The sequence below is a fragment of the Euwallacea similis genome, chromosome 24, assembly GCF_039881205.1.
Source record: "Euwallacea similis isolate ESF13 chromosome 24, ESF131.1, whole genome shotgun sequence".
NCBI classification, from domain to species: Eukaryota; Metazoa; Arthropoda; class Insecta; order Coleoptera; family Curculionidae; genus Euwallacea; species Euwallacea similis.
In genome coordinates this window covers 1,351,413-1,377,257 of record NC_089632.1, presented here as the reverse complement: position 1 = coordinate 1,377,257, position 25,845 = coordinate 1,351,413, and the positions used below count along the sequence as shown (strand labels likewise).

At 33.7% G+C, this 25,845-nt stretch overlaps 1 protein-coding gene across 2 annotated transcripts in view; it reads right to left on the bottom strand.

Annotated features, from left to right (window-relative positions):
• LOC136416619 (uncharacterized) overlaps positions 1-25,845 on the bottom strand; it is a 170,538-nt gene that overhangs the window by 98,801 nt on the left and 45,892 nt on the right. The window contains exon 1 of one of the 2 annotated variants that reach the window (XM_066401888.1): positions 13,690-13,750. The exons of the other annotated variant lie outside the window; for it this stretch is intronic. The gene's annotated coding sequence lies outside the window, so the exon portion shown is untranslated. Of the gene's footprint in view, positions 1-13,689; positions 13,751-25,845 lie in introns of those variants that run through there. 2 annotated transcript variants of the gene reach the window in all.

Sequence of the window (25,845 nt, the reverse complement as noted above, 5' to 3'; positions counted from 1 at the left end):
ACATATGCATGTATTTAAATCAAATCCCAAAGGAAAACAACCCGGAAAATTCATATTTAGAAGATTGATATCTAATTTGAAAGAATATATAATAGTTCGTTTAAGGATTTATTTATTTATTGTGTATCATTGTTATAAGTCAAAATCATACCCAACTTATCAAAAAATGTTTTAATCGCTATAACTCATAGAGTTTTTGAAAGAAATACCAAATGTAATATATGGCCGAAAAGAGAATTTTATGACGATTGCAAAAATGTAAATATTCAATATTGCGTCTACATGAAAATCAAAAGTTTAACAATTTATTTCTGATAGTGACTAAAAAAAATTGTGACAGAAGTTAAATATGAGTTATACCACATCAGAAGGAATAATGAGTGACCTGCGACATATATTATAAAATCCTTATTCCCGCTGGATTTTTAAATTGAAAGCATTTCTATAGCAACCCATAAACTAATTATCAATTTCTCATGTTTAATTTGCAGACTGTTGCATATAATAAATATTTCAAAAACAATTAAAGATGTAAGTTTTTTTGCATAATATCTTTATGACGTAAAAGAGTTCAGAGTATCATAATTCGTGAAAATATTGAAGTTATCGGCACCGATAAAGAAGGAATAAGTATTTAAAGTAAATTTATGGTATCCAGGAACTTCTGTATTTATTCCTAGTTTACACAATTCAAAAATTACTTCGACATCCTCTGGAATGAAAACAAACAACTCCTGTATGGGGCAAGTTTAGCTGAATCACTCTATTTTTTTACGCGTTACCATTGATTCTCGGCATCAGGCTGAATAAAAAGGTAGTTGGCATTTTCCTTTTCATCATTTCTGCTTATTAATTCCTTTATGGGTCTCTAGCAGTTTTCAAAATATTAATTAAAGATCTTTTTTTCTTAAAAATGAGGAACTGATCAAACCTCTCGAATCGTTCCTCCAGGAGGTATTTCTTTATTTTCAATTCTTAAGAACTTGTTATGAAAATATTTTTATTAGATCTAACCCCAGGGTGAATTTATCTACAATAACAACTACTTTTGATTCACAGTGGAGACTTTCCCATCAACAACTATCTGATCTCCTTTTACTGTTTCTGAAATGGCTCTTTGTTGTAGCCTCTCTATAGATGTATATGAAATCAGCACAGGTTACCCAATGGATCAGGTATTGATGGAAAGCCTACCCATGAAAATAATTAATTATCCATCCAATAATCATTGGGCGAATAACCTACCACTACTCTCCCTGATCACCGAAATATTTAATTTTAGAAGTAACGGGATTGTTTGTTTGCGAACAGCTTCTTACTTCCACGTTCGTCCTTGTATTGTCGACACCCTGAGTTGAAAACACATCCAACCATTTCTGATTCCCATTATCATATTTATTAATAAATCGATGCTAGACATACATACATAGGTTTGCACTTATCTTCCGCGAACTTGATTTCACTTCCTCTGACATTTTTGAATTAAATATTCTTTACTACCTCAAGCTGCAAACTGTAGATTATAGCGTGTGTCAGACTTTTAAATGGCCACGACGTAACGATTGCTGTAGATTTGCACTTTAAACTAAAGTTTTGCACACTAATCCGGCTGAGGCACTCTTCCGGGGACCTGCGAATCTGCCAATCTTACTAATCGTTCAACAACTGTCCCGAACTTTTATAAGGTCTCTGATGGTCCTTGGTTGCTACTCTTCAACTGGCTCTGATACACTGACGTGAGATTACCCTATCTTAATTCCAACGCATTAGCTGATGAGTAGCACTCTCATTGCTTTGCTTTCGAGATATGTTGAAAATTTTCCAGAACTTCTCCCCGAAGTGCCAGAGCTAACTTAGTGGCTTTTTGATGTTCAGTCTAATGACTTATGGACGCAGCTGCCTCGAACTCACGCCTGTACAACTAATGTGTGTCGTAATATGTGCCTAACAACAATGACGTCTATCTGTCGACCTTTGGTACTTTCAGGTTTCTCGGTACTGAATCCGAACTGTTTAGATTACTTTTCAGATGCGACATTTCGGAGGTTTTCATCAGGACTTGGTCATTTGGTTTTTTAGATTCCTCTCAGATAATATTAATATTTTCTTGCAGAGTCTTGGTTTGGCTGTTTTTAATGAGTAGCAAGATTCGGTTATTGCCCTAATCTTGTTTTTGTTCACGATTAACATGTGACGTCTTCAAAAACGGACACTGGTCATCTAGTTGGTTATTTTTCTGTTTCACTTCTTCTAATCGTATTAATTTCTCTTCCTCTCGCTAACATTTTCCTTATTCCTTTTCCCCTAGTTTTCTTCGCCTCTCTTTTATGTTGATAACCTTTTCTTGTCCGCTGTTTTTCTAGTCGTTTGCACTTCTTTTCCTCGAGTTTTCCTTTTGGTTCTTAACCAGCTTGAGAAATTTCTTAATTTCATCGTACTTAGTAGATCTTGCTTTCACCAATAAAGAAAAGTCCTTCAGTTACTTACCCCGCTTCTGACACGAAAATATTCTTTACTTTTTGCGACCTTAAGTGAGACTTTTCAAATTTTGTAAAATTTGACAGGTATTATCAAAAAGAAAAATGCAAAAATGAACAAATTACAACCTCTTAAACAACACTTTAAACTAATTATAACTTATAAATGTGTGAAAAAAAGCATATACATATGTATGTATGTGCACTACGGTTTGTTCCTAGATTTAGTCATATCCCAAACTGACAATCTGGCCTTCGAAACGATATGTTAAGTGCATATAAAATTGCGCATAATGCATGAAAAAAATTACAAATAATGTAAAAAACATAACAATAAAATAACAATAAAAATACATTCAAGCTGTCTCTTGCTGTTCTCAAACCTGAATGCGAGATTTTCTCAAATTTCTCATAAAAAAGTATATTTTGACGATTATTTCCGGAGTAAAAATATATGAACTCACCACACCAGGGATTTTTGGAGTTTCTAACTTTGGAAACATGCCATGTCTCTGACTCACAAAATAAATTGTTCTTAGGTCATTTACTATTTTTACTTTATGTTAATAATGTTTGACGCAAACGTGAAATCCACATAGAAACAGCATACATATCTAGAGCAAAAATTATTATTTTATGAGAAATTGTGTTAGATCGTGTATCTCTCTCCATAGGTATTACCTTTTTAGTTATTTAGCGTTCAGAAATCTTCATGTTTGTCTGATTTTGGTGCATTATCCACTTCATATAAAAAAATGATCATATTACATTTATCATGACTAATAAGCAGTAAAATCTCAAGGCTTCCTAGTTCAATATAAGCTGCAGTGTATCGAATCGAAAACCGAACAACAACATAGCAATTTATAGAAAATGTTCATTTAATTGTGCATGATGGAACTGCCAGAAGGCTCGAAATAATATTTTACCTGTCTATTTGACCTAAAAAGTAGGTATCTACACTTGGATTATAATAATCCATTATCATTATCGATTGGTTATAATTAGGGCAATTATGTCAGAGTCGATGTCAGTTCCATTTCAAAGCTCTTAACGGATTATTATAATATTTAGTGTTTTATTTAATGTGGCGAAGTGATGAATGACAGGAGCTTTAATAAATTAAACTATGTAAGTGGTGAAAATTAAAGAGAGTTGCCATGTATGTAGAACAACGTTGATGTTAATCCTTGGTGTTAATGCATATTAAACATTGCTTGCAGACTTGGAATAAATTTAATTGGATTATTGTAGGATAACAGAAGTTTTCGTGAATGCGAAATGTATGACTGATTTTAATGAATAAATAATAAGAAACAGGATCAGTAAAGTTCTAGGTTGGATTTTTTTTAACAAAAGACGAATTAAGTGTTGTTTCAATGAGGGCGAAAAGAACATGAAGAAGGTCAAAATTGATGTTAACTGTCCACGGGAAAGCTAAGATGGTAAGAAAAAAAATGTCAGTAACAACATCGCACATAACATTTTCGATTTTTAATTGATATTCAATGAACAACTAAAGTTAATAAAAGGGTAATGAATCTCCTGTGAGAAAATGTCGCTTTTTGCATTACATCATACTTAACTGAAGTGAAATGCCATTCATACTGTTACATGTGTGTATACTGTAACATCATACTGTTAGAAGTAATAAACCGTTGTCAGAAGCTGATGTTCAATACTGCACCAGTAAGTTATCAAACCTGTATTTAAAATCAGTTCCATACCCTACTGGTCGCAATTCTGATTTTAATCAATATGATAACTTATTTGCCCAGGCCAGTGATGATGAGCTGTTTAGTGCTCATGCTCAATCAAATTATTCACATGAAATGAAAAGAAAATTGTGACCAAATCAGATTGATCAATATCTAGCGCAACCGTAATTAGAACCATAAGACGAAGAGCAACTTGACCGATCTACTATATTATAGACTACTTAACAGTTGATAATATTTTATTATGCAGGATGTTTGGTACAAGGACAAAAAGGTTTCAATGGGAAAAGATGGGTTCATTTTAAATCTCTATAATCTTATTTATTCTTATACAAAGTCTCATCAGTTTTCAAACATCGGCTAAGGGGAGAGAGTAGGGAGGGACAGAGTAGAGAGGACAAGTAAATACATTAGAAATGGAGCTCATTTTGAAAACGAAATTAATTAGTAGTATTGATTAAATTAGAATTAGCGGTATAAATATTAAAATTATTAATATAATATTTATTTATATTTAATGTCGCTTTATTTTCTTGTGAGTAATATTTTCTTTTGTTTTCAGTCTCCTAGACTATAAGTTTACCATAATGTAATAAATCATTTGAAAGAGGATACAAGAGAGAAGTTTTAAAGATTATTTGAATTTCTTTAGCTAGCGCCGCATTGGAGAAAATTTTAATTAAAATGGAAATATAAATTGAAACCAAAGTATTTTAACACATTAATTTGTCTACATAAGTGTTCGTAACAATATTTTTAATAATGCTTTATCAATATACATATTGAGAATATTTCCAGAAGTATTTCTGAAAGCGGAAAGTATTTAATACTAAAAAAATTGAACATAATTGTATCAACTCAATTATTTCGAATTAAAATCTACGAATGCCGATATTTCAAAAACGATGAGACGGTCTAAGGTTAAATATAGTTATATACGATAGATTCAAAATGACTCCATCTATCTCTCATGGAAAACTTTCTATCGCTCTAACAAAAACTTTGTATAATAAATTATACATTACTACACTTCGATGTATTTTTTAACCTCTTGTGAAAAATAGATGTTTGTTCATAATCGTGTAACCAAGGCCAAAAAACAGCTAACTGTTGTTAAAAGGAGCTTCAAACCGTTTTAATACCTGCTATGGCAAATAGCTTAATTGAAGATCAGAAACTACCACCCAATAAAATATCCTTTATAGATTACCTCGTAGTATTGGCAGAGCAATTTATGATATATGAAAAAAAAAGAGTAAATTTTCAACGGTTGGGTCAGATGAAAACACATTAATTGCATTTTCATTTCTATTAGTACTTTTTTGATGATGTAGGTAGACTATTAATGAGGGCTAAAGTTATGTTTAACATGGGAGACCACCTGCCCAGTAAAGGAAACAATAGATGTTGGTGTACTTCCTGTGCAAAAAAGAAAATTGAAAAAACAACACGTACTATTTGTATTGCCTGTAACATTACTTTGTGTAAGGTTATTTTGGTAGCTACCACAAATAATCAATTTGTTATATTAGAATACACAGGGCATTGTTTTTAATTACTAACATGGGATTTCATGTACTAAAATATCAATTTTATGATAGAATCCGTGCTATTAAAATTCAAACTATGAAACTTGGCAAAGAGGAGTATTAATTTGGCACTAATACGTTTACGCTAATAAATCAATCGAGTCAAGAAACTCGCACGAAGTCCTGAAAATACATTTATCTTCTTCAAATTTGTATTTTTTTCGACCTTACATTGAAAACCAATTGGTCACCTTGAAGAAACTATCACTATGGTAAACAACAAAATATTAGGAACATAAAAAATGAACTTAAAGAGGATAAAAAATATTTTTATGGCTTTTTGCAAGTCTTTAAAGTTGACTTGTTAGAGTAAAATTGATAGTGCCAAATTAATTTTTGCCGAGTGTCATAACTTTAATTTTAGTAGAACTGAGACTAGAGTGAGTTTAGAATTTTAATATGTAAAATATTAAGTTATGCTTTAAAAAAGCACTGGTGATTTAGAGTTAAATGTACAATCATGCTCTACCAGAAGGTAAAGTACCTCTCCATTATTCAATATCACAAATCGTAATTTGTATTTTTTATCCATTTTTTTTCATCACATCTTTTCATAAAATTTATGAATTCCAGCCTCTTGACTTCTAAAAAGATTGTGTTAAAGAAATTTAAACTTTTAGACACCCTGTATATTATTTTTTTGAAAAACTGACAAGTTTTCTTGTAAAGCGTGAAACGCTTAAGCCAAGTAATTTTATGATTTCCGCATACTTTTCAAACGTCCAAAATAAGCTGTCCGACACAATAGGGTGTCAATTACCTGTGAATGGCAATTTATTTTGGGCATTTGTAAATTATAACTCTAATTAAATTAAAAAAAATAGCGCACTACTTTTACTATTACTTAATAATGTATTATTCAATGAGTGATGAAAATCGTTTTTTTTCTACAATTGAGATCACCAGTTTATCAAACGAGCTGGAGCTTAATTTCGAATTAAAGAAAATGATTTACCACTGGTTGAATACTATACTTTTCTACTATTAGATTAAATATAACCATACTTAATATAATCGGTAATTAAATTATTACTCTAAATGGCGCTCTGGATCGAAAATATTAGACATGGGAAGGAGTTCTTGGGTAATCGGCCTGGATGATGAGTAAAGAACACTCTTAAGCTACCAAACTCGCGACAATGTCTATTGCAGTCGAGGCTAAAATATGGAAGCAATTTAAGAGAGTTAAATAAGTGAAGTTGACCTAATATTGCTAAATACTTCTAAAAGTGATAATAGCAAGATCATAAGATTACCAGCGCATTGAGCAAACAAAAAGGATATTCAAGACATTGATTTGAAGAATTGAGTTTGTTAAAAGTTAAATTACACATTACATCACATGCCCGGGATAGAGAGGGCAACACAATAAACAACAGTCTAAACTAATTTTGTTACAATTCACAAGTTACAAGTTAACAAGTGATTGATTCTTCAGCCTTGGTCTCGCTTCAAGAATCCAATAACATCTCCCACCTTTATCAGTAGGTATCGATTTACATGTTTAATGCTCAGAGACAAACTAACTGGACCACACAACGAGCAAAATAACAAAGTATGAAAATTTATTTCATTTGGTGAACCATTAACAGAAAAAAATCAGAGAAATAGGGAGTGATCTGATGAAGTTGTCATTGTTTCTTGAATATGTGCTGGCATTTTCTAATGAGGCTCGGCTGAATGTTACTCAAGCTTTCAACGTCTGTTATTTTATTCATTGAATTAATGTGAATGGCTATTTCTATTATTTCTATGAGAAGTCTTTTGTGGTAATTGGTTTCTTTGTCAAGTACTCGAACGTCACTGAAATCAGTGTGGCTATTATTTTCAAACGACCTCCTTCGAAAGTAAATACAACCTACAGGGATAGTAGCAGTGAAAATAAATGCTAACACACGAGCGTATTAGGAATTGCTAACAAACACGTGTGTTATGGAAAAAATGGACATACTCGCTGGATTACGGTCCTCGCCTGCGGTTTATGTTCAACATTTACTTTCTATGCTTATTATACATATAAAGAACTATAACATCGTCAACCTCAATTGCGCACGCTTTGGTCCAATAGTGCACGATTTTATTATCGGTAGCCAAATATACAGAAAATCAACAAAATATGGTAATATTCAATTTCATTGCTGAATAATTACAGCATTACAATTTGATTGTCCTACTCGACGCTTATCCAATAAGCAGAAATATGTTATAAAGCATTCAGATTTTGTCATTTTCCATTCTGCCCAATAACATGATTCAGTCACTGGTATCGGGTTTAAATTTTTAAATTTACATATTAATAATACTTCCATTATTGGAGGGCTATGATTACGTTATGATAAAACTTTAATTTCTACAGGCGAAGGTTAACGTTATGGGAAATTCTCTCTCTAGAGATAACAACGATGTTTTCGATTATCGTAAAGTGTGATAAAAGTTGTCTTTTTTACATGATATAGAAAAAATAGTTAATTCCTCGTTTTTTTCTAACAATTAATTCTTATTGGGAAAGAATTGCAGATGCAGAAACTGTGAAAATCATTTGACTTAGACAGTTTTCTTGCCTTACAGGACCTTGTGCCAGTCATTCAGAAAAAGAATATACAGCGTGTCTAAATTTCTTATAAATATTATTTCAGGAGCACAGACCTGGAGTCCATTGTCACCGGTATTATATGTGTGTTTCATCAGAAATTATACGAAATAATATTTATATACATAGTCTTTCAAAAAATACATTCAATATGATTTGAAAAAAATACGAATCATCCTGTATCTGGCCAATAGTTAGAAACTGTCCCAATTCAAACGGTAAAGAGGTTGTGTATCCCCTGGTAGAGTGCGTACATTTAATTTTGAATCACCCTGTATACTCCTGGGAACTGTTGTAAAGCTGTTTTAGAATTCCATCCTTCAGATACCACTTAGTAATAGAATATCAGACCCAAAATTCGGCCCTTATTTGTTTTTAAAAACTGTACTCTGGCTCAGTTAAGAGAACAAAGACGAAGTATTCTTAGAAAATATGTTCAGCAAAGAGCAACGAATGTCTAATAATGATAAGGATAATAATAAAATACAATCATAAGGATTAAGTAGTTGTTGAATAAAATTTTGGAGGTCTACGGTTTATGTATAGAAACAAAGTTGACCTATGTCAGTTGGGTTTATCAAATTTTCATATTCTCGATACACAAAATGTTTCCTTACCTTATAAAGAATGAACTTGAAAAGAAATTATTGTTAAATTTGAGCATATTTCTATATACATACATTTTTTTAGTAAAGAAATAATAGGAACTCAATGGCCCAATTATATACATCTTCCATTTATTGTGAATGCTTGTAACGATATCCAAAAGCCAATAATTTTTCAACCAAGAATCTATCGCTTTCGGACGTATTTTCTAAGCTTAGTCTATACTTACTAAATATCACATTTGGAAAAGCATGAATAAAAATTGATTAACAACAGACCTGCCATAACTTTGTTTGCTATCATCGGCGCTTTCAGAATTCAAATCAGCCAATGTCAATGCAAACATCGTAACTTTTAATGACTTGTCTCCCGATCTACGTCTGCAACGTCATTGTATCTTATAATACGCGAGTTATAGGAAAAACCGATTACTTTTTGAGGTCACTGGCATTTACTTATGAACCCAAACCTATGGTGGAAAACTCCACCATTATATCGAAATTTCCTTAGTTACTCTGACAATTTTTAATGCTATCGACATTATTGGGTTTTACAAACAAATTCAAAAAAACTCCACAACTTCAACTCAACATTTTCTAAATATTTCTAATAGAAACCTATTATATGTGGGTACTTCTATTTCCAATTGTGGAACCCCCATGAAAGGAAAATATTTTTTCAAATTGCAAATTATTTCACTTAACAGAAATGGTTCAACTCACTCGTTATAATCATGGGGAAAATATTTATCGTTTGTCATAAAATGATTATGATTAGTGGCATAAATCATGCTATAACTGGACATTATGTGAAATCGGTGGGAACATACCGACGAAGTAATAATGCTAATATGTACTCTAATTAAGTTATTATTACACCTGTTTTATTTATATATACCTATTTAAAATTACCACATCATGATTAATTTTCCATAAATAGAGTCTAACTGAAAATCAGCAATCTAACTTTAATAGCTTTTACATTTTATATTCATAAAATATCCATAAACTATTAAAACAGAAAAACGATGAGTTGCACATACAATGCAACTTTAAGGGGATATTCCTTAGGTTAAAATAACAAAAAGAGTTCCTATAAATATATGTATGTATGTCCGGGACCTCTTTATTTCTGAACTACACAGTGTGAAAGTTAAAAAAAATCATGCTTTCATTACTATGAAAAAAATCGCTTGGGCCATTTTAATTAAAATTTTCGCAATTTAATAATAATATTCTGGGGTGTATTTTAGACATATCAGAGTTTGTCTAGAAATTTCAGGAGTATGTCCACGGGAAAAGTCTTTCAAAATTTTACACAAAAATATTAACGTTTGATGTAGATTTTGACGATTTTCATAATTATTTCGCATACAGCAACTAAAAATACAATTCTTTGACTTTTTCCTTGACTTTTTTTCGTATCTCGGGTTGTTTTCGTGTTTAAATTTAACTTCAAAACTCTTACATAAGTTATATATTTGTATATACGCGGTTTATGAATTATGAGGTGCCAAATATATTTTAGTTGGGTTACGCGTCAATATTTAATAGCAGTTTATGAGAATCTCTGAATGATCGAGACGATCCTCGCTGGCCCGCTGGATCCGCAGATTTAAACCTATAAAAATTTTTTCTATTGGAACATATTAAAGTCATCAGTTTAGGCTTCTCTGATTGAAAATCAAAAAATTGTGAGAAATCAGATAATTGATGGATGTAAGTCAATAAAAAACAATCCGGGTATTTTCGAGAATTTGGCAATCCCTTAAGGATTTGATTCCAACGTCCAAGATCGTGATAGCTGTTTTGAGCAATGTTTATAGATTTTATTCACATTGATTTAATGAGTGGAATTTCTTGATTTGTACCTTTAGTTGGTTCAGAGGTACGCTAGAGTTTTAAGTTTAATTTTAATATCGAAAACGAAGTAAGAGAAAAAATGTAAGGGACAGAAATGTTATATATTTAGTCGAAATTATTCTGAAAATTAAAACACAATAAAAGTTTAAAATTCCCATTAAATTGAATTAAGTGTTTTTTTTAACAATGCAACGATTTCCTAAAAACTTGCGATATCCAATATTTCGAAAATAAAGCGATTCCAGACATATGTCTATAGGAACTGTTTATCTTATTTTGACCTAAAGAATATCGTCTAAGGAGACCTAAGGAAACAACCTGATGGGCAGCCTATTGATAAAGCTTTTTATCATTTTTATAAATTATCTTAAATTTCTACAACGGAACCACTATTTGGTTTCGCAATAAGACAATATCTCATAGTGAGACAAAATAGTTTCTTATGGATAATATAATACAGGTTTCTTATTTATAGGTCCTATATAAGGATACGACACATGGAAGGACAAAGTAGGGATAAGGGTAAATTGACTGAGGAACAAATGCTTGCTAATCTATTCATTTCACTGTGAAACAGGTCTCATTGTGAAGGACTTTCCACTGCTACCAAGAGAATTCGAAATGTTATCTTAAAACTAACAAGACAACAATCTGTTTGCTCAAACTTCAATTTGTTGAATGAAGCTTTCATTCCCTATAGAAATGCCAGCGCATTTAGCAGATTTGTTGATGTCTTGAGAAGACAGTCTAGCTTTCGACGATAAAAACATTCCGAATGTCGGACTTGTTGAGAAATATGGATCCGCAAATAATCCAAATCCTTGGCATGTATTAAAGAATTTTTCCATAACAAAGAGAGATCCTGAACGGAAGTAAATCCAGAAAATATACAAGAAAAACAATTTTGAGCAAACGGGGTACTTTACTTGGGGACATACAGTAAAAATGTAGGTCACCTTGTATTATCTCGTGCGACGTTTGGTAATTTAATCCAAGAACGTTGACAAAATATCTAAAGCTTTATTCATAATATATATTTCGCTTCGAGATTGTGTTATTTTCAGTGAAATAGTTCAAAGCCATTCAAGCAATTGACTTTGAGACAAATCGAAACAAACAAATTTGTAACTCACCTAGAAAAATATGATCCGCAAAACTCGAATATCCTCATTTTACAAAAAGCCAAATAGCTAATACACTAAATATTCACAAATTAACCAACACAAATTCCGACAATAATCGAAAAAAACTACAAAACAAAACTTCTTTCCCGCCGAAAAATGTGACGCTTTGGAGCCTCGATATGTCCCAATGTAAATGTAGGTAGTAACTGTGCCACACAACGTGCTACTTGGTACTTATTAGCAAGAAGGTACCTTATTTCGGAGCATTGAATTAGTGAAGCTTTCAGCTCTGTTGTCAAAGGCTCTAACGATTTTTACGTCTTTTAGGTAAACACGGCTAAGAGTTTTCGGGGGGTCGCTATGGTTTTGGTGCCATCTGATGCACATGTTGTAAGCAGAAGAGGAAGGGTTTGTTTTAAGGTACCTACAGTTTTTGTCCCAGGGATTAACTAAATATTTTGATGATTTAGGTCTTAAAAACGGAGTACGTTAGTTTCGTTCTTGAAGTGCGTAAATGCCAGTAAATTTCAGAAGTTATGTAAGACGTTAATTCTAATTGTAGTCCAATTTCTAATTTTTGTTCAATTCAAATTAAAAATGGCATAGAAACTTCGCTACAAGGAAAAATGAAAGGAAGGAAAGTCTCCAAGGTGTATTTATGCAACAACTCCCCTGTTTCACACAATGCTGGCCTATCTATACGAGGTTTTAGTATAATAAATCAACACAGAACTATCACTGACAAATTGGGGTAACCTCTGCAACTTTAAAGCTTTGTGACTACGTTTACACAAACGAACTACGCTACGTAAAGTCTTCTTGCGTAAATTCCCCGCGCTTCTTGCAGTGGTTGGTAGTTTGGTGGAGAACTAACTGGTTTCTAAATCCTTCACTGACCGGGAAATTGCGTTCCTTGTAATTTAAAAAACATGGATTTAATGTCAATATAAACCTATACGTATGTATTAAAATTTTCTTCTTTGTAAGAACCAGTCCACGAACCAATCGGAAGAAAAAAAATGGAAAATTGTTTGGCTTTAAAACACTGTGATACGCCAATGATTTTTAGAGTAGGTTTACTTACTGAATGCTGTAAAAGTTGCATACAATGCAAATACTTGTAGCAAAGGAGGAGCGTAGGGACATACTAGACGCATTTCAATGCCAGAAACCAAACAGGTATTGAATGGAAGTGATGATTTTGGAAAGTTCATAGAAATTAGTAAAAATGCAGTACGCCACTGACTGTCGCAGATATTGACAGTTCCTTCATCTTAATTTGGTAGACCGCTATAAGAAAATCGGGGCCGCACCGCGAAGGAAATAACAATTTACTAAAATTGAGATTTTCTTCACCTAAAACTGAATTTCTGAAGTTCCTACAATTGCAATAAAAGCAGAGAGAAAAGTACTGTACTTGAGAAATAGGGCGGAAACACAAGATTGAATAAAATGCATAAAGTATGGTATAAGTAATAAAATTAGGAATTGGTGATTTGCAAGCAAATCTGCTTTGCGGTTATTTTGCGGTTTTATTTTATTATAATTGCAATTGATTATCATAGATCGATAGCGAATGAAACTGAACAAAAATAGCCACAAAATAAAACAAATACTTGAAGAAATTAAGCAAAATATGAGATTTGACTATGTAATGTGAGCCAAAGTCGACACATTCAACACATATTTTATTTAGTCACTTTGTCATGCCTCAATGACCTACCGTATTTTGGAAAATGTGGGTCCTACGCCAATAGTGAGCGCTACAAGCAGGTCCGGATACACAAAAATGAGCTATGCACCGAGGTCTACTTATTCTTAGATTCACCACTGGATTTTTGCCCGCCTTTTCTATTATATTGCATTTAGCAAGTATAAATACTTGATAGAAATACTATGAGTACAAATGTATTTCTTTCAAATCAGAAGCCGAAACAGTACTCCTTCTCTCTCTCTCTCTCTCTCTCTCTCTCTCTCTCTCTCTCTCTCTCTCTCTCTCTCTCTCTCTCTCTCTCTCTCTCTCTCTCTCCCTCTCCCTCTCCCTCTCCCTCTCCCTTTCTCTCACTCTCTTGAGTGTATAATGCGATGTAAATTGACTCATTTTTGTTTAGAACTTCTCAAGAAACCTTTCAGTCTTTGAGGATGATAAATTATAATTGTTGTTTTATGTTTACACAGATGACGACGGCGAAAATAATACATCATAACATTTAGGCGTATAATAGTGTCGATATGATGTGGTTCATCTTTTGAACTCTTCACAAGGAAGACTTTTTTAAACGATATAACTTGGTTTATATATTTTGTATTCTGTGGATGTATGCCTTGCCTTGTGGAATATTCGAGATATATCGTACATCATAAAATTAATTAATTCGCCTTCCTGGTATTTTACAGCCACTTTGCCGCCGTAGCATCTCTATTACTTGCCACCTGAGGTTACAAATACTCAAAGATTGAGGTATTATCGTCGTTATTGGAATAATAATTTGGTTTAAGCTAATGCAAGTTTAAAAACGTAGAAGAACTCACCCAGAAAACTATCTAAATTAAACATCCTTTAACATACAAATATGTCGAAAAAATGTTATTCTTTTGTCTGGACATGTACCGCTTTCGACAAACTCAGGAACTAGGTTAACGGCTCGTTAAACTTTATTTAAATGCCGCTTTTTCGATTTGATTGTGTGAGAATTTTAATCAGTTTATGACAAACGCCCCGAGCTTTTAATATGTAAATAACATTGGTCACATTAATTAGTCTGCATCAACCAAACGTAATATATTCCACACCGGGTTGTGACTAATTAAGAAATACAGAATCTTTAAAATGAAGTAATTTTCCTAGAGTCGCTGGGATTAGTTGATTTTTCTTCGTTCGCATATTTTTAATCAACACTATGACAATTTTGTTAATAAAGAGTACCAAGCTACAGTACAGAAGTAGTAAAATTTAAAGTAAAAATCCAAACCAAATTTGGGGACTCGTCGTTAATTATTCTGATAAAGCCGATTTTTTCTGTCACGGTTAAATGTTTGGCCGCTTATACTTATGTCCAGGCCTATGCAGGATACATACAAATTCCTAAGAATCATGGGAATCTTCTAAACCGCAAGAAATACGAGATCGACTAAATTAAGGCAAGCATGCACAATTTATTATTCATTTAAAATCTGCGTTAACTGGACAAAATTTTGCATATTTTCGCAGTATACTTAAAAATTCGTTTCTTAAATCTAAAAAATATAAAAATATAAAATTCTATAAATTCCTTGTAGACGAATGAGACTAAGACATTGTTAAGACACTTTTTAATAGAGATTTCTAAATACTAAATAATTTCCGCAAATATAATGCCTCAAACGTTTCTATTACATTTGTAAATGTACTTTTGGTGCGCGTCGAGACTCATGTATAAGATTTATAAAATTGAGACTTTAGAAATAATTTTAGAATTTATCCATAAATATATGGGCACTCGTTGTAAAGTATATGAAAGTATAGGGTCTTTCAGAAAATTGTAGTAACTACCAATTTTCTTTTTTTAAATCGAACTCCCTGTGTATTTGGCCATTTTTGGCTTGTACGGTAAAAGCTATCTCTTTTCTCTATGACAGAGGAACTCCAGGTCTTGTTAAAGCAGAATAAACGATGGTAGCGACTGGGATTGCGCCAAAAAGTCATTAACTCAAAAGCACTTAAATGGACAATTCGCACTTTCCAATCATATAAGTTCAGAGACCAGCCTCCCTGCAAAAGAGTTTGGATATTCTTTCTCCGATATTAAGCAATTGATCCGATATTAATATAAAGTTTTATAGCGAGTCTTGACTTGAGAGCTTATTCCAAGCAGCTGGACCAAAGTCAAGTTAGATATACAAACAGTGGGCCATAAAGAATTGCTGTCTAAAGCTTTGAGGCTCATGAGACATATTTCTAGGTATTGAAGGAGCCGTCAATAGTGCCCTTCCTGATTCTCTTTGTAGAGCACTTGATGCAAGAGGGGTAAAGGAGACAATACAGACAGTTTTCGTAATAATTTATCGTTTCCGCATATAAAAACCACCATGTATAACTTGGAACATTTGGTACTATGGAATTTTGCGCTAGTTTATAATCGCTATGTAGTACCAATTGAAGGGTGGATAAATATTTTGTGTGAGTACAACTAGCAAATTATAATCAGATCTTGTTCCATTTATTAAATGAGAGAATCCATTCAACAACTAAACACCTCAATCAAAAAACTGATTTTGTAGGGCTCGAGTGCTTTGAACCTTCTCGAGGTTATAGGTATAAAATGCAGAACAAAAAACATCATCGCTCACATGAAACCGCATTTTAAATAGAATTAGGTAAAAAATACTTTTTAGCTCAGATTACACGTGTCTACCTCCACTTCCGTGAATAATAACTACTAGAACTACTGGTGACATAGAGACTTTGAGGGATAGGCGACTAGTAGGGATAAGGAGGCTGAAGAATGGAAGAAAATCCATTACCGTTTTTTTAAAATGATACATCTTCATCCAATTCGCTCGATCCTTTAATCGTGTTTCTGAGATGATAGTAGAAACCACAATATATGGTGAATTTACTAGCCGATAGACAGTTAACAGTTTTAAATATCTCAACAGGTTTTCACCTCCTGGGTAGAATTCTCGTCTCGAGCTTTTTAACTGAAGTAGCCGCTTATACGGTTGCTTTCTTATCTAACGATCTGCCTCATCGGGGGATTTCATTCACAAAACGGGAATTTCATGATTAATCTGTTGTATCGAGTCGGACAGCAGTTATTTCGCATTTTAGAAGCGGCTGCACCGCGTTGCAGTAACTTCGCCACAATAGTAGTAACAGTTTCCTCATGCGTTTACCCCTTAAGACAGTGCGTAACGTCCACTTGGATATCAACATACTCGTAAATCAAATTTACGAAATTCTTGTTATGCATCTTTTTGGAGAATGAGAATGTTGCCGTCTAGCCAAGAACCGCTCATAAATCTCTTTTGAAAGCAAGAAAAAACATTCGTAGTGTTTACTAGCCAAGTCAGAAATATTTCCAGGCTGTTTACACTTGATTCATATTGCTCTCTAGGTAATTGGGCGTTTACAAGTCGAATGTAATTAAGAAGTTTCACTGATTTATTGTTAAGGCAATTTATATTTGTCAATGTTGTAACTTCGGTGTGAGTAAGATAGATCTTTTCGGGCTAAGAATGTACCGATGTTAATTCACTAATGCTCGCCAATGGAGGTGAAGTAGTAATCATCTTGTATAAGTTGCCGTTGCACTGCTTCTTCGGGATGATGCTCGTTGAAGCGTTTTACGTAATGAGTACTCAATACATCACGTTAGTACATGGATTTTGCGAACTGAATGGCAACCAAAGACCTTCATAGCATGCTACTAAAGACTTCGACTCATTCCGTACTATCCCAGGCTAACCAGAAAACATACAGGGTGTTTCATAAATATACCGACAAACTTTCAGGGGTTGTAGAGCTCATAAAAACAAATATTTAGAACAAATAAAGTTAGATCCGAAATCGCTTCGTTTTCAAGATACAGAGTGTTTAATTCCTTTTTTTTAAACCCGGAAGACATGATTCACAAATGTTTGTCTTCATGTCTACTACCTCTATCAAAAGAAAATTTCTCCTTAAAAAAAATTACACTTGGAAACCTACACCGGTTTTTTGCTAGGCACATGAATGAGAAACTATTTTTTCTCGAAAATGGCCTCTTGGGAAACAAAATATTAAGAGGCCTTTTTTGTTAAGAATAAATGGAATATTAAGAAGAAAATATTCATATTAAAAAAAGGCAGTGGCGTGTCATTTTTTAAATTAAAAACATCCCATTGAATGGTCGCACGGACGCCACTGGTGTAGGTGAAGATGGTCTGCATGCTCCAGAACATGCACATTTATTCCGCCATAGCATGTCCCGAATTTCATGTCCGCATCTCAAACCGTTTTTGAAATATTAAAAAAATAAAAAAAAAGGAATTAAACACTCTGTATCTTGAAAACGAAGCGATTTCGGATCTAACTTTATTTGTTCTAAATATTTGTTTTTATGAGCTCTACGACCCCTGAAAGTTTGTCGGTATATTTATGAAACACCCTGTATATAGACTAGAATACAGAAGATTATTTACAGGGCGAGTCGTTCTTCTGCATTTAAGTTAACTTATCATCTTAACTGCTCTGCAGAATGCATAAAAAATATTGCCTTATGGTCAACGAATACTACCACAGCCCTAAATGAAGACCTTCTCTCTTAACAGAGAATTGGAGAAGTTAGGACCAGAACCTGAAAGATGGCAACTGATGCCAAAATATCCAAATAGAGATTAATTTTTTAGGGAATTGGAGCGGGAAAAAGGTTATAAGTTTACATCTTTCGTGATAGTTAAATATATAAATTTCATAGATAATAATTTACAAAACGCAAAGCCACTTGATGGTGTTTGGTTGGTGAACGGATTAGGAACTCCGGATACATATTTTCGGTGTTAGTACTCATACCAGGTTTATGCCTTCAACTCCGCCTTGTCTTCAAGTTTAAAGTCCACAGATAATTTCGAATTTTTTAAAAATAATAATTTAGTAATTTAGGTCTGAGTCCCCTTCGTCCTGGTGAGTTTCTTTTGCTCTTCCTTCATTTGAATGAACTACGTAACATAGTATTCTCCCGTGATATTTTTAAAGACTCTTTTATACAGCTTATATTCTCGTTCGGTGTTACTTTGGAAAATGTCTCTCACAGCCACACAATTTACGCACCAAGTTTCGGGTCTCCCTTCTTGAATGTTAAAGACGCATTTTTATCACCGTTTAGATTTATCACTCTCTACTTGTATTACCCGTGTTATGCACCAGTAGGAGGTGTCAACCTTTCAATGCCTGGAAACTTTTATTTCAAAAAAATTAAAAAATTTAGTCGAAAAGTGTTATTGAATTAATTTGTTATCTCTAAATTTACTTTTCAATTTTTAGAGAAATGGATTAATCACAGTGAAAAAATATATGAATCTCTGTAAAAAATAAAAGAAAAAACACATAACACTTTCTTCCCTTTTGCGATTCAATACGGAAAATTGGTGAACTTGACAGTCAAACCAACACAATCTTTTATTTATCTTGAGTACTCTGAGACCTGATCCACATGCAAGGTTGATAAGGATTATGCTAACCAATTCGCTATATCACCTTCAGGATTAGACCACTTATCAAGTCCCACTGGAACGACTCAATTCTTCCATTCCGGATAAGCCAGTTTCCTCCTTAACCATCTTAAATTGCTGGTTCTATTAGTCAATTCATTTAGTTAGTTGATAACTATGATCGTTCATTTTCAGATGATCTGATCATATGAAGTCATGGCAGACGCATTTTCAAGAATGCTGTGCCAGGGACATTCAAATGTTCTTCGTCTTTCGTTATTACTGGGTCGGAGTTCTTGACAAATTCTAAATTTAAAGGGCTGGTACCTTTGTGTACGTAAAAAAATCCCGCTGTTAATTTTACGATACCTCTGGTATCAATTTCCAGCCATGCGATATTTCTGAATTTTCAGTAACCGCTAACATTACATGGTCTTATGGTTCTCCATTACAGCATCTTTTTGATGAAAAAAAACGAAATTTGAAAATTACGATTTTTTTCGAAATAACTGAAAAACCAGAAATAATTTTATAGATTTGTTTGTGTCATGAAAGTACTTCCCTGAACTTTTCTCCCAATTAACCAAGTCGATATTAGAGTATACGTAGTATCCCTGCTGGACATCCTTATCTCGAACACTATGAATCAAATCGGTCATCTAATACACCCGGTTGCTTGAAATAGTTCTTGATTGTTTTCAGTGTTTTCATATTTAGGCTGTTCTATGCATTTTATACGTGAGAAGCTTTTTGCATCGGTTTGTGAGGAGATCGAGTTTTTGAGGCTCTTCCTGAGAAATTCTGGGTTTGTTCTTTAGAAGATAATGGAAATTAACTTCTAACTTAATAGTAGATTTCATGCACAATGGATCGTCTATTAATTTCAAGTCCGCTGCACTTTTTGCCACAGTGGTGAAACAATTTTGATTTTACTTGTTACAAACATGCTTCATTACGGCAAATACCAATAAACTCTCCCAAACAGATATTTTTATTTTCGCATTATTTATGAACTTCTTCCCTCTTTAAATCAACCGAATTTGACATCAAAACTGACAGCGTGTCAGCCTGGTCCGGCGCCGTACAATGTACATTTTGAGATAAGCTGGTACCTAACCTTGTCTCGTCTACTCGTTAGAAGAACGGATATATTTTTGACCTTTTTCCGGTCGCCTGAACAAACTCAACTGAAGATGTACAGGAGAACCAATACGTCAGGCTAACGTCCTTCAGTTGAACGGTTCAATTTCAACTTACACTCGTGTCGGATCGTCTGTGGCCGCTTTAAAGCTTGGAAAATGCAAACTACTTCTGCATGCGTGCATTTTCTATACTCTACGTCAAGTAGTTTGCAAAAAATTGTAGCCTCAAGCACTATGAAAAATGGAGAATTTCCACATCTATTATTGTAAAAATGTCCGTTTCTATCATCAATCAGAGCTTTGACGACCATAATTCCATCAGGCTCTTATTCTAATATGTTACTATCAATTATCACCACACGAAACACTATTTGTAATTTGTAGAAAGTGAGTCGTTGTAACTAAAATCAAAATTCCACAATCAAATTTTTATTCGTCAAAATCAGCCAATTGATTGATTTGATAATTAATGTCTAATAATTCAACAGATTGATGAGACTCAGAATGTTGCGTTAATCGTTTTATTTATACACTCTGTAATAAAATTACACTTTTCCGTCTACAGATATTACTGTCGATTTATCAAACTTACTAACGTGCCTATTGTCACAACTACCCTCACGACCAGACTCTGACCTGAGGGTATTTACCCCACAGTGCGATAAATCCGCTGATAATTTAATTGGGTCCACAGAGTTCTTCAGGTAAAGCAGAGGGAGCATTCTCAATCTTCACTATACACAGATTTTTGTACTTCACGATAATAACTTTCGGTCTAGGGCTCATGCGGTGCACGCGGAAGCTAAGTGGGGGAGTTGTGGATAATAAATTTAGCTGGCAATTAACAGCATAAAGACTGCTTCCTCTCTCATAGACTACAATTTTTTTCCTCTTTATGATGGCTGGAAACCCTTCAGGCATAGCACAACCTAACTATTTTGGATAAGTAAAGGATTTATTAGGAAATAGTTGGAAATGCAATCCGAAAACCACACAAATCGAAAACCCGCCAATGTGAAACATGTAAAGGCTAATAACGCCGTACTTGGTGCTATACATATAGCGAAGAGGAGCTTAAAAAAGGCAGCTTTGATTTCGTGTAGTATCGGTAACTTGAACTTTTCTGTGGTTAGCTGTATACAGTTTTCGAAATTTATGTCACCCTTTATTGTTATTCTTTCAGTACTTTAGCAATTATGTAACACATTCCAGTGGCGACTAGTGTAATTGGTTTTAGTTCAAAGAAACCAGGCAATGACTATCAAGTTACTTGCTCTAGCAACTAAATCTGTGTGCACATGCCATTATAGACTCAATAGCTGATTCCAGGCTTGGGAGTGAAATCCATCGCTTTTTGTCAACTACCTGATGCAAAAATATTGATATTTTATTTTGATATAATACAATAGAAGTAACCATAGAACGCGGATGCCGATATCCCGCTTGCGTACAGCTGTAACTAGAGTTCTCTGTAAACGTAACATTTACCACCGAAGATCCTCGAGCTATGGCGGTGCCGCAAAAGACCTTAAAGACCCCAGCAGGTTGTAATTTTGTACTTTATTAGAACGCAACACGTATTACCATAAAACTGGTTTTAAACGGTGAATCGATCGGGTGAGACCTCCAGCAGCTTAATTTTTGTTCTTTTTTATGCTAATACATGAGCTGCATGGAATCATCGAAGGACTCTACCGAAAACTTTAAACTTCAAGTTCTGCCATTGCAACGATAATAGAGCTAATGAGTCCAATTAACTCCTTAAAACTTTTTACACTTTCAGTACAATAAACAAATAAAATTTATTGGCATTTCAATAGTAAATGTTAAGGGCCCATAAAATCTAGTTATTACAGAGTGCGGGGAAAAGGATGACTTTTCGGTAGTAGTAAACATTTCCACTAAAATTTCTTCTTATTTGTAAACAGTTAGGTCTATAAAACAAGTCTCCCACTTAAGTCTCAATGAGATGCCGCATATTATATAACCTCATCGTAGATTTACATTAAAACGTCTTCATTTACGGGTGGTAACCGCCCAGAACGTAGTTTTCCTGGCTTTGTATATGACGGGCTATATTTCAGCTAAATCTATAAATTTCTAGCATTCCTATGGATTTAATAATATACGACATCCCCCAGCCAATAAATCTAAAGCAGAAAAATCTCTTTTCTGTATACGCATATCAAATATGTTCGGAATATTTCAATATAATTAAGGTCCGCCTATAGACTTGTTAAATGTTAATCCTTAAATAAATTGTGAGAATTTTTAGCCTGGATAAGACTACTTGGTTAAAATTATTTAAGTTGATGTATTATCCCTACTTTGTAAAGTTGAATTTCAACCGGGTGACCTACTAAACATGAAGAATTATTTTGATACCGATTTACATTGATCATTCTTCAACCCTCAAATCTGTCAGCCATTTCAATAGTAAATTCATAATATATTACAACTTGCAATAAACTGACCATTGCATTACAATAATACATGTAAGTTTTATGGGCATCATATATTTCGCTACAAGATTCACCTACACCTTTGACATGGTTTTGGTCACTCAATTCAATTGTCTTGGTTTGTTCTCGATCGCCAACGCAATATCGGGTGGCATTGTGCAGATTTATAGGGATATAATAAAATAAGTAGGGTGCTGCATCATTCTGAGGCATTGAAACTTATGTTTCAATTAATACAAACCTTCTGAGAACAGTGCTTGTGGGATGGAGATCGATGTTTATGGTCTACGTGACACACGTTCTTGATTGTAATCTATGATATATATTTTTCCATATCAAAACACTTGGATTTACAGAAACAACTTCCAGTCCTTATGCTAACTAGGCTGGAGTCCAAAATTAACCGAATACTTAGATTTTTCCAGAAAACAAGCATTAAAAAATATTGACTGTGTTACTAGCTGAAAATTAAAAAAAATTAAATACTGAAACGTTAAAATTTTTCATATAGTAAGAAAACAACGGAAAAAAGAAAAAAAGGAAACAACGTTACAAAAAAAAAAATAGAATTCTGCTAACAAAAAAAAAACATTTTGTCACTTTAAATTTTCTAAATAAACAACATGTTTAGTAACGTATGTTGCCTCTGCGAGCTATAATCATAGTGCCCATGTGATTGGGTATGCTACGGATGAAAGCAGCAAATTCTTTCTGAGGGATTTACTCCTATTTGTTATGAAGTGCTTGTTCCAAATCGTTTATGAATTAAAACTTAACATGATTACAACGATTACGTCGGCCCAAAATATCCTATGTCTATTCTATGGGGTTTAAGTCTGGACTTCTCGGGGTCCACGGTAATAAAGGAATCTCAACTTCATCAAATCCGCTAGCGTTGTCCTTGCAGTGTGTGGACCAGTATTATCGTGCATTAAACAAAAATTTTCACTGACAAATGGCGCAAATGGCATCGTATGTTCTTTCAAACATTGGTCAATCAGCATATAAATTACTACCACAAACTGGGACAAATTCTTTATGTGCCGCTAAGGAAATGCTTTCCTACATTATTTCACCGTCACCTCCAAACTAAACTCTATTTCACCCGTTAATGAATATCTGTTGAATCTGCATTCATCTGTGAAAAACATTGCACTCCATTCTTCAACCTCCCAATGAAGATATTCATAAACAATCTGTAAACGCTTTTGCCGGTGATCTACAATCAATAGAGGTTCCGTGGCAGGACTTGTGAAACTTATTCCAGATTTATTTAAGTGCCTACCACCTGTATAAACGAAAACGTCGTTTCTATAGGCCTCATTTAATCGTTGGACAAGTGTTAGAGCTGACAATGTGCGGTCGTGTAACACCTGCATTCTAATAAAACAATCTTCAATTAAACCTGTGGTTCTTGGTCTACTTTGTCCTGGCCTTTTGGTGAAATGTCCTGTTTCACAGAATTGATGTAATGCATATGATACAGTAGTTCGAGGACTTCCCAAGACATCTGCGATGTAACGAATATTGTGTCCATCAGCTTACAAGGCAACAGCTTGCGCTACTTATTCAGATGTCACAATTTTTATAGCAAGAATATGAAATTGGAAACTGTATTTTCGTATTTTCACGAGAAGCAAACTTGTTGCAATTGAAAATGGCCCAAGAACTTCGAATACTGCTTAATTTGAGACCCTTATTTCGCCATCATATTCAACAAACTGTAATACTCTGAGTTTTTCTGGACTATATAGGCAAAGGAATCTAGACAAGTTGAAACAAGAAAAAACGTTGTGGCTAATAAAACAAAAATAAGATTTCAGAAAATTTCCAAAATTTTTTTTAATTGCAAAAATTATATAAAAATTTAAGTGTTCAGTTAATTTTGTACTCCAGTATATAATATAATAATATATAATTGTGTCCGAAATTAACTTCATATACAAGGTACCTGCTTTTCGACCTCCACCTTTACGATGTCGCTTATCTTAACACGTTAACCGCCCACCGTACATTTGAATTTTTAGTCGATAAGACCCAAAACGAAACTTTGTTTTAAAATGATTTTTTGATTACATTACTGTCATATATATTTGACTTTTATTATAAAAATGCTAAAAATCAGTAAAAACACACTTTGAAAATGAAACCCAGCGTATGGGTTTCGGAGCCGATTTGACAGAAAAAGTGAAACCCATGGTTTGGGCTTCGTGGCGGTTAACGTGTTAATTAAGAGTCAACCATTCCATTGGTTGGTTTGTCCATCGGAAAATGTCACCACTGTCAAATTATCATTATTCACTAATAGAATTAGTTGCGCTGCTACGCCCATCATTTTTATGCTTGCGAGAACCCAACATTAGCTTCTTCGAGGTATTATTTCAACCCAAGAAGGGGGAATCAGATAACACGGGCTTACGTTTGTTGAAAAGCGAAGATAATACCCAGAGACAGTAGGGCATCAAATGTTATAATTAATCTGAATGATTATATATCAACGTCCTTAAGAAAACCCTGGACCCCGATTCTATGGGCATTTTGTCACTTTTCAAACTGCGAACGGCGATATCTCGGGAACACGTGAAGCAATTGCTGTACAAAATAACTTAAATTAATTCTTTTGATACGCTGGTAAGTTCATATACAAACAGATCTGAGAATCAAAATGAAATTTTGGGCAAGGTTAACTAGTTAAAAAAAATTGTCAGCTAATTTCCCTACGACAAAAATTTCGTTGTTACTCATCCCAAATGACTGCTCGGAGTGCGTTTTCAACACTAAGACTTTAAGGGCAGATATCGACCAAGAAGAGTTAACGAAATTGCTGATGCTTTGTCTAAAAGACTATGTTATGTGAAGCAGATTGTGAATTTGTCGACACGATAAGCGAGAATTGTCTCTATCAAGAAAACTACAGTGGCTTGGGATGAGAGTTACTCGTAGGGTCTAGACTAATAGGGTTTTTAGCTCAACAGATAATAGAGCTGTGAATAAAATTAGGCAGAGAATTTACTGTATGAACTATCGTCAAGATGTCGACTATTTGGCTGGTAAATTTAAAGTACGTTGTGACACAAAAGGACTCAGGAGAACCAATGACATTGG